This window comes from Quercus robur, chromosome 7, assembly GCF_932294415.1.
Source record: "Quercus robur chromosome 7, dhQueRobu3.1, whole genome shotgun sequence".
NCBI lineage: Eukaryota > Viridiplantae > Streptophyta > Magnoliopsida > Fagales > Fagaceae > Quercus > Quercus robur.
In genome coordinates this window covers 43453118-43463977 of record NC_065540.1, presented here as the reverse complement: position 1 = coordinate 43463977, position 10860 = coordinate 43453118, and the positions used below count along the sequence as shown (strand labels likewise).

General features: G+C 38.7%; 1 pseudogene; it reads left to right on the top strand.

Annotated features, from left to right (window-relative positions):
- Nucleotides 1–5185: 5185 nt before the first annotated feature.
- LOC126691454 (nuclear intron maturase 3, mitochondrial-like) lies at nt 5186–8921 on the top strand (annotated as a pseudogene).
- Nucleotides 8922–10860: the final 1939 nt, after the last annotated feature.

The window sequence follows — 10860 nt, the reverse complement described above, 5'->3', positions numbered from 1 at the left end:
TGCTTCTTGCTCATCCATGAGACAAGATTGTTGCCAAGGTAGAAACAGCCACCTAAAGTACTTTTCCGATCGTCTACACTGCCAGCCCAATCAGCATCTGAATATCCAGCAAGACAAGCATTTGAGTCTTTTGAATACCACAGACCATAGTTTGAAGTACCATTCACATATCGAATGATTCGCTTAGCAGCAGTCAGGTGAGATTCCTTCGGATTAGCTTGGTACCTGGCACAAACTCCAACACTGAAAGCAATGTCCGGTCTGCTGGCTGTAAGATAGAGCAAACTCCCTATTATGCTCCTATACAATGTAGGACTTACTTCGACTCCAGACGAATCAACATTCAGTTTAGTGGATGAGCTCATGGGAGTGGAGGCATGTTTTTTGGAGTCTAGTACAAACTTCTTGACAATGTTTTTGGCATACTTCTCTTGAGATACAAATATACCCTCCTTCTGTTGTTTGACTTGCAGACCCAAGAAAAATGTGAGTTCCCCCACCATACTCATCTCAAACTCCTTCTTCATCTCTTTAGAAAATTCAGTAGCACGATCTTCGATGGTTGCCCCAAACACTATGTCATCAACATAGACTTGTGCCACAAGGAGATAGTCTCCATCATTTTTGACAAACAGAGTTCTGTCAGCATACCCTCTTTTGAAACCTCTATCTAGAAGGTAATGTGTAAGACGATCGTACCAGGCTCTAGGCGCTTGTTTCAAGCCATAAAGGGCTTTCTTCAATCTTAATACATGATCTGGAAAATGAGGATCCTCAAATCCTTTTGGTTGCTCAACAAATACTTCTTCATTTAGATATCCATTCAGAAATGCGCACTTCACATCCATTTAATAAAGTTTGAAATTTAAAGTGCACGCAATGGACATGAGGATTCGAATGGATTCGAGTCTTGCCACCGGAGCGAAAGATTCATTAAAATCTACTCCCTCTACTTGAGTGTATCCTTGAGCTACTAACCGAGATTTGTTTCAAATTATCTCTCCATCTTCATCAGTTTTGTTTTTAAAAATCCATTTTGTGCCTATAACATGAACGTTCTCAGGCCTTGGAGCAAGTTCCCACACATCATTCCTCACAAACTGATTCAGCTCTTCATGCATTGACTCAACCCAATTCTCATCTTGAATAGCCTCTTCAACCCTTTTTGGTTCAAACTGTGCGAGATAGCAGTGATAAGTTACATGATTGGCTAGCAGAATGTTTCCTTTCCTGAGGCGAAGACCATCATCAAGAGATCCTATGATGTTACTTTCCGGATGATTCTTGATGACTCTCGAAGATGGCCTTTTTGAAGTGGAAACTTCATCACTTCGAGAGATAGGAGGATGGACTTCCGGAGGAGTAAGAGGACTGGATGTTCTAGACATCGATCTCGTTTCCATTCTTGGATTGATAGGAGTCGATTCTGCTTCTGGTATAGTTTCTTCACCTTCTATATCCAAAGCTTCTACCTCAACATCAGGCTCTTTGGTGCTCGGCCCTTCTACATCATCAATCATTTCCACCTTAGATAAGGCATCATCAATCTTGACATTTATGGACTCCATCACAGTCTTTGTTCTCTTGTTAAACACTCTATACGCTCGACTTGTAGTAGAGTACCCAAGAAAAATACCCTCATCACTTCTCGCATCAAACTTCCCAAGATTTTCCCGATCATTTAGGATATAGCATTTACTTCCAAACACCCGGAAATACTTCACTTTTGGCTTCTTCCCATTCCATATTTCATAGGCAGTCTTCTTTGTACCAACTCGAAAGAAAATCCTATTGCCAATGTGACACGAGGTGTTAACAGCTTCTCCCCAAAATTTTTGAGGTATTTGCTTGTTAAGCAGCATGACTCTTGCCATCTCCTGAATCACATGATTTTTTCTCTCTACCACTCCATTTTGTTGCGGAGTTTTGGGAGCTGAAAATTCTCTCTTAATTCCATTCTTCTCACAGAAGGACTCGAATCTTGCATTCTCAAATTCCCTCCCATGATCACTTCTAATTTTGGCAATCGGAATCCCTTTTTCGTTTTGTAGTTTCTTGCACAGAATCTCCAACCTCTCACATGCTTCTGATTTTTCTCTAAGGAATTCAACCCAAGTGTATCTTGAGTAGTCGTCCACAATGACCATAATATATCTCTTGCCCCCTAGGCTTTCAGTTTTGGTAGGCCCCATTAGATCAACATAAAGTAACTCCAAGCACCGAGAAGTGGCGATCACATTCACCTTGTGATGACTTGCCTTAGTTTGCTTCTCCATTTGACACGCACCACAAACGGTCTTCTTCACTTTTCCAAACTTAGGAAGTCCCTCGACTGCTTCAAGTTTGGAGACTTTTGCTACTTGTTTGAAGTTGGCATGCCCAAATCTGTGATGCCACAGCTCCAACATATCCACACGAGCACTTCTACACGATATGGGTGTCGTGGGAACTATTCCATAACAGTTATCTGTAGTCCGATTTCCTTCCAAAACCTGAATCCCCTCTTCATTGATGATCAAACATCCCTTCTTAGAGAATTGTACCAGGAAATCATCATCACAAATTTGAGTGATGCTCAGCAAATTCGCCTTCAGCCCTTTTATGTACAGCACATCTTTCAACAGCGGCAAACCAGGTATCTCAATGGTTCCTTTGCCTAGGACTTGAGCATGACTTCCATCACCAAAGGTCACATAGTCACCAACCTTTTCTTTGAGTGTCTTAAACAGTGACTTATCCCCTGTCATATGGCGAGAACACCCACTGTCAAGATACCACAAACACGCATTAAACACCTTCAATGAGGTATGCACAAATAGGTTCACATGTAACAGACATTCTTGACCTTCAAACACAAACTCATCATCAGTTTTCATACTTCTTTCAGATTGATTTTTCATTTTCAGATTCTCAATCATCTCACACAACATTCTATTCTTTCTTTTATATTTCTTAATCAATGATTTAGATTCAGATATGCTACTGTGTAAGACATGATTCCGATTTTCAAGATATTCCAGCATGTGAACAAATACTCTAGCATGTTTCTTAATTTTTAACAACTCTACAAGATCATCAGTAAGACACCTTTCAGACATATGCATAGAGTCATTTTCACAAACACTTAAGCTACAATTCAGCATGGTATATTCCAAAACAACAACCACAACACAGGGGTCTAGGATCACACTTAGGTAATAAAACCACAACAAGTGTACCCACTTTGATACCAATTGAAAGTTCAAAAACGTGTAAAAACACCTTTGAACGTTTAGACCCCCAAATAACAACTTAACCAATTCAAGCAATATGTCAAACAACTAGTGTACGGAAACTTAACATATGCTATAATATGAAATTGGTTAAAAGCTATCTAAGCCAAAACAAAATTAATCCACAGCAGATAATAAAAAGGCAAAGATAGAGAAGAAGGAAGATGCAAACACAAAGACAACACACGATGTGTTATTGAAGAGGAAACCGAAGCCCTCGGCGTAAAACCTCTCCGCCGCCCTCCAAGCGGTAAACAATCCACTAGAAAATACAGTTGGGATACATGGACAGCAATAGACCCTCCAAGCCTAATCTACCCAGTGCACCTAAGCCCTCCAAGCTTCTTGCTCCAACGAGGTTGCGCCGAACCTTTTTCTTTTCTAGCTTCCCGGATTCCGCTACTAGACCGTAGCATCAACCAATGAAGATTGGTTCCTTCCTAACTGCTTCCCAGAAATCCAAACAACTGTCTCACAGTGATGATGATGGTGAGAACCAGGTTTGGTATAATGCCTCTCAAGGATTTGACAATGGAGAGGAAGAGAGTTGAGGAATTTGAAGAGACTCTAAGGTATAGATTGTGGGTGAAACAATCTTGTTTTTCTTTAGGGTTTCTCTCTCAAAATTCTCTCTGGAAGCTCTCTCACAATCGTGGGTAAAAGGAGTATTTATACTGGAGTGGGAGAGGAATGTGAAACGTCAGGTTTTACAAAACAGGGGTGGCTCGCGGCTTGACCTCGCGGCTTGACTAAGTCGCGAGATCCAGTCGCGAGTTAACCGTATGGCCAGTTGTCCTGTTTTGTCCTGTAGTGCTCCAGCTTGCATGACTGTTCACCTTCCAGCATGCTTGGCACGTGTGCTGCGTCTGGCGGCTTGCAGCCGCGAGTCACCCGCGAGTCCCAGCCGCGAGTCTCTATTTTCTTGCACACTCTTGAGCAATCTTCACTCTATCTCACTCACTACCCTTACATCAAACCCACCTAAATACAGGGTTACTAAATGCTGAATTACAAGCAAATTTGGCACGGAATAAAGCCAATTAGATGGTTGAATAAATTCAACCTTACATCTATTGCTCATGCTCCTTCTTCTTCTTAATTTCGGAATGTATTTAGGACACTTCAATATTTTAATATAGCACAAACCAACTCTAAAATTGGTGTTCTTACTGCCAAGGTGGTTGAAAAAGAAAAAAAAAAATTCTCCTAAGTCCATAGCTTCATAGTATCGTGTCCTCCCCACACCCCCAACCAAATCTAATCTTATCACAACTTATGGATAAGGGTTCCCACGTCTCACTCAAGTTTCACGTCTCACATTCCAAACTCAAAAGTGTAAAGATTTTCTTTTTCTTTTTTTTGAGAAACCAGTCTGTGATATAGACTGATGATTTTATTAAAACATAAGAAAACTAATCAAACAGAGCAAGGGGGATAATGTCCCCAGGTAAGTCTTCAACCCAAACCTAACATTCTAGTTCTAGCCCAACCCGAGATTTCTTTGCCAAAGCATCGGCAACCTTATTACAATTTCGTTCCACATGGCAGCAGTGATCCTGGCAATCAATGGTGGACTATCAAGCCCTTCGGTGTAAAGATTAATTTGTCAAATATATAAGAACCGAAACTCAAACAAAACAATAATATCATAAACCCACAAAGTTTAGAGAAATAATATAAACCCATATCAGCGTTAATCATATGTAAAGAGAGAACTTGAAGATTGTGGTGGCATCGCCGATTTAGAATGGAAGAGAAGAAGTGCCGCCGAGTGTAGGGGAAGAGATGAGCGCCGCCGAGTTGGATTGGATATGAGTGCGCCACTGATTTGAATATAGATTGGAAGAGAATAAGATAGAGAGCGGCGCCGACGAGTTGGATTGGATGAGAAGAAGCGCCTCCGATTTGAGGTTATGGGTGCGCTGGGCTCTGAGGGTTTTGTGGGTGTGCCGCAGGTGTGGTATCAACAGTCTGATTTGAGGATTTTGTTTAGAGAGGCAAACAAACAAAGCAATGAGCAAATGAAGCAGAGAGGTAGAGAAGCAAACAGGAGAAAAGGCTGAAAAGCGTGATGGATGTTTTAATTTTTTGTTTATATATAAAACTTGTTTAACCGATAACCAAAAACCTTTAAAATTACATCAACAGTCAATACCAAAACCATAGTAAATTAACGGCTCAGATATAGGTGGGTACTGTACCCCTTTCTTTTGTGAGTATGGTAGAATGACCCTCTACACGTTGCTTTTTTTACATTTACATTGCTTTTTGAATAGTACAGACTAGAGAGTTCATTTATAAAACCAATATAAAAACGCAATTTATAAAACAAGTAAAAAAGTTTGCTATTTGCAAAAACTTGGCCAGCTACTATCTCAATTTCGAACTCAGGCACAATTTCAAAATCCAAAACTTCCACTTCTCTCTTCTAAATTCTCATTGTCTCAATGGTTATTCACCTCAGATGAATAAAGCCACTTGAATTCAACCCTCCAAGCCTTAGTTCTCACCCAATATTCTCAAGGCAAGTTCTCCAACCTTGTCTCAAACGTCATCGCTTTGCCCAATGTCCTCCTCACTGCCACCACTCCACAACCCAACGATGGTTTCAGGCTCAACTCCCTTGACTGACTCGCAGTCCCTTCTCCACTCAGTCTCAAAGCGATTCAATATCGAAGAAATGGGCAGTTAGCTTTGTGACAATTGGTTCGATATTGAGGCTTGTTGTGTCACAATGCTACCCTCAAGAAAGAAAGGTGAGTCCTTGGTCTTGCCCAACTTGAAATTAAAGGTTTTGATTGAAGCTATTAGGTTGGTATTGGAAATTGTGCATGATGAGTGGTTTGTAACTTTTTCATATGGTGGTAGAGAATCCTAGTTGGTGGTTTAGTGTCACATTTGATAGAGAAAAGTTTGATGTTGCGTTTGTTTATTGAAGAGAAAATAAAAGATGGTTCTTTGATTGGTTTAACAAAGAGGTTGTTTAAGTGTGAGGTGGTGGGAATTGAATTGGGTGGTTGTTAGGAAGGGGGTTTCCTCAAGAAAGTGGGTTGTGTTCGATTTTGGTTAATATTTACTTTAATGGGTTTGATAAAGAAATTCAAGATATGCGCCCTTAGAAAAATTAGAAGAATCCAAAGTTTAAATCGAAGCAGCTTGTTTAGATGTCTGGCCTGTTCTATAAGCCAGTAAAGATATATGTGGTTAGCTATCTGGATGAATATTAGTGATAACGTCGGGGTCGAAGATGTTGACCATGGACTTGAATTGGGTTTTGAAATATTTAGAAGGTACGTTAGTTTTTGATAAGCCAAAAATGTATGGACCCCTTGTGATAAATTAATTAATTAATTAGCCAAGTTTATTAATTAATTAAATTAACATGCAAATTGCGTGGTGGCATAAACAAATCACCAATAACTAAAGTATGCAACTGAAATTAAATTGACATGATGATTTGTTTACGAATGGAAAAAACCACCAAGGCAAAACCTCAATGGATGAATTTAAGGTCACCACTCCTGAGAATCCACTATTATCATAATAAGCGGTTACAAGTAAAGGAATCCCAGTATCTTATACCAACCTACAGTTGAACCCTTACCCCAATACCCAATTGGACTTATTCTATAGTGACAATCTCTCCTTTTAATGCACGGCTACCAGTATGTGACTAACCAATTGCGCAGATTCCAGTATGCAACTTCAATCACCAACTAGAGAAGGTTGTTGGCTGCAAAGCTCTTCAATTCATCCAGACGATGAAGATCGAGAAGTTCCTTAATTACAAAACCCTACAGTGCATAAACATAACAGCTTCTTCACAAGAAAGACGAACTACTGCAAATTCTGTCTCTGGTCTCAATTTGCTTGAACAAAACTTTGTTCAACACTTGTGCAACTTGTGTCACCTTTGACGGCCCTTACAATAATCCTTTTATATGTCTAGGGTTGTGAGAAAAGAAAGCCCAACCATACAATCACGAATTGGATGAAAAACAGTTCTGAAAAACTGAGTTTCATAAACCCCGACAGATACCCTATCCGTCAAGCTGTTGTCGAGCCACGGGCTGGAAAAGCTCTTCAAGGCTTGATAGATGCTAGCTGTTGAGCTTTAATGAATAGCACTTTTCATACTTGAATCTTGGACAGACTTGCATGGCTTTAACACTTGAACTTGAAACAAAGTTTCTTGAAGTATTAAACACATTCTAGATCTACCTAATTACAAGTAAAGTGTGTTTTGTCAAAGGATTAGCCAATTACATAAAATAGTGACATATGTTCCTAACATGTGAAACACATATGTCCTAATAGTTTTGAGGGTCGATAAAATGAAGACAGCAATACATAGTGTAGTATCTAAGAAAATTAGTTTTCTAGGAATGGAACTACAGGTGGTTCCACCTTCAGTTTTGCATCCTCCCATGACGAAGAAAGCAATTAAGGCACAGAAGAAGTACCTTAGGCAGAAGGAAGTTAGAGCTTTAGAATTTAAAAATGCTAGAGAGAGGAATGGAAGATACTAGGGATGAAGATATTACAACATGTTTTTAAGAAGTTGAAGCAAAGTGATGGGTTTAAATTTGACTTTCAAATTGAAAATGAGGTTCAAGAAATCTTCAGAAGTTGGACTGATGAAGTGGTCCATGATTTCTTGGGTTCCTTGAAAGAGCGTTGGGAATGGCATGATGCTTACAGCAGGCGATTTTCTCTCTTTAAGGCACATTACAGGTCAATTGCCCCAAGAGCTGGTTGATGCTTATGATAAGTTCCAAGAGCAAGTTGACAAGTATTTGAGTCCGGTCCAAGCTAGAAAGGCATTAGAGAAAGAAGAAAGGAGGAAGAGGAACAGAAATATGCTAAGAGCACATTTGAGGATTTGACAAGGTTGTGTATGAAAGTTAATGCACCAATAGAACTTGTTAGGAAGGCAGTTAAGATGGCGGGTTTTACAAATAACATGGGTCGCCCTAGGCTGATCAAGTTACTCATTGCTCTTGAAGATATTGATATTATCAAGTGGTATGCAGTAGTAGGGAGAAGGTGGCTTGATTTCTTCTGCTACTGTCACAACTTCAAGATGCTTAAAACTGTAGTAACTTATCACTTTAGATTCTCTTGCATTTTGACACTAGCAGAGAAGCATGAGTCAACCAAACGTGAAGCCATTAAGCATTACACTAAAGATTTGAAGGTCTTTGATTTTAATGGAAATGAAGAAGTGTACTTCCCCACAGAAAGAGAGGTTAAAATGATGGGAGATCAAAATCTTTCGGATCCAAGGCCTGTTGATGGGGCTTTATCTTTGGCTTTGATCAGGTTGGCTTCTGATGAGCCTTCATGTTCCTGTATCGGTCATTTCTGTGACAGAATGGATACTGTTTATTATCGGGAACGGTTATTGCAGAACCGTTTGAATGTGAACCCATCTGTTGAGGACAAGTGGGTCCTAGGGATGGGTGCAATTCATGAAAGTCTCAATCGGAAATGCCTCCCTCTCTGTTCTCATCACATAAACGATTTATATATGGGAAATATCACCCTGCAAGACATTGATTGCACTGCGTTTGTGGATGTGGACTGAATGTTGCATGTTCTGCTGCAGTTTTTAACATAATTGGCATTGGTTCTGGTGGTTGTTATTGATCTAAACCTTGTTCAAGAAATTCTTCTGTATTTCTTTTCTGAAATGAGGCCAGGCAGGTGATGTGTAAATTGTTTGTGTTTTTATTGATTTTTTTTTAGCTACTAATGTCATTGTTATTTGTGGTGATGAATCCTCGTGTGAAGTTTATTATAAACCATTATAGAGAAACATATTCAAGTAGTCATTATCCAATACTTCTCCAGGATTTTGGATGGTTAGTTTGTAACTTCTCCAGGTTTTTGTGGAAAGGCATCCTTTATTTTTCCAACCCTGAGCACTTGATTTATCTCATTGCTTGGTCTATCATGATGGAACAGGATCACAAAACCATTTTGTCCCTGAAAATTCTGTTCTTGTGCCTTACGTATCCTTTCAATAGGATAATCATGTCTTTCCTTACTATTTTTTCAGTGCCTTCTTACCTTTTTCTGTGAGTATCTCATGTTGACATGCTCAATTTATTCTACAGCATTGTGACTGTCATGCTCACCACTCCAGCTGATTGATCCTTACTTTGTAGTTTGATTCATACAAACCCTTAGGTCTTTGCAATGGATAAAATATATTAATCATTTCACGCTTTTTATTTTTTTATTTGTAAGTCACAAACGGACTAAAAGATTTCCTTTGGCATGTCTGGTGAAAAACTTAGTGGCTACTATAACCAAGGGGACCATTTGTTCTTTTCCCTGAGCTTTTTTTGTTTTAATGGGAAATGGGACTGGTAAAACCTTTGTGCATTGAAGCTTCTTTTCCATGAGTTTCCAATTTTTGGTTGACCCATTAGAAAGTGTTTCTAGAGATTTATATCTATGACATTTTTTTGAAATGGGACTGGTAAAACCTTTGTGCATTGAAGCTTCTTTTCCATGAGTTTCCAATTTTTGGTTGACCCATTAGAAAGTGTTTCTAGAGATTTATATTTATGACATTTTTAAAAAAATCTTTGTTAATTAAAATTTGTTACATTTTGAGTGAATAGCCCTAAATGCAGTTTAGTGCCGAAGTTTCTTTGGCTTATTTTTTGTTTGTTCATTGAAACTTCACTAAATGCCTCTGAAGTTACAACTTTGCAATTTTAAGGATTTTTTGTCCATATTTGATTTGATGTTGGGATTTTTTTTAGTTTTTGGTTGGGGTTCAGTTTAGTTTTTGTGCATTGAAGCTTCTTTCCCATGAGTTTCCAATTTTTGGTTGACCCATTAGAAAGTGTTTCTGGAGATTTATATCTATGACATTTTTAAAAAATCTTTGTTAATTAAAATTTGTTACATTTTGAGTGAATAGCCCTAAATGCAGTTTAGTGCCGAAGTTTCTTTGGCTTATTTTTTGTTTGTTCATTGAAACTTCACTAAATGCCTCTGAAGTTACAACTTTGCAGTTTTAAGGATTTTTTGTCCATATTTGATGTTGGGATTTTTTTTAGTTTTTGGTTTGGGTTCAGTTTTCTAAAGTGTTTATTGTCTCTTACCTTTGATCTTTCTGATTTTATTTAAAATGATGCCAGAAAACCTGTTCTTCCAACTCTTTTCTTGCTTGTGGTAGGTACATGTGAAGAGCACTTCTTAAGTACTGTAGGTTTAAAAAAAGAGCCAAGGTGCTTGCAAGCAGATCGATCAAAGTGTGCTTGGCTTGTTTGTTAAGCAAGATGACCTATGCTTGAACTATGTTCTTACTTTTGGGCTTAAGCACCATCATGCTCAGCTAGTGCGCTGGCTTGATAGAGGTTCTCCATCATAGATACGAGGGAATATTCTTCTTCTCAAACTGATCTGATGCTTTCATTTTAGGTATCAAGCATAGACAGCACATTCTTCTAAACTTTTATTTTTTATTTTTTATTATATCATTTTCATTATTTTGTCATCTCTGTGTAAGCTTTTCATGTATAAGATGGATTTTTCTCTTTCTGGTTCTCCTTCTGCAAACAAATGATGA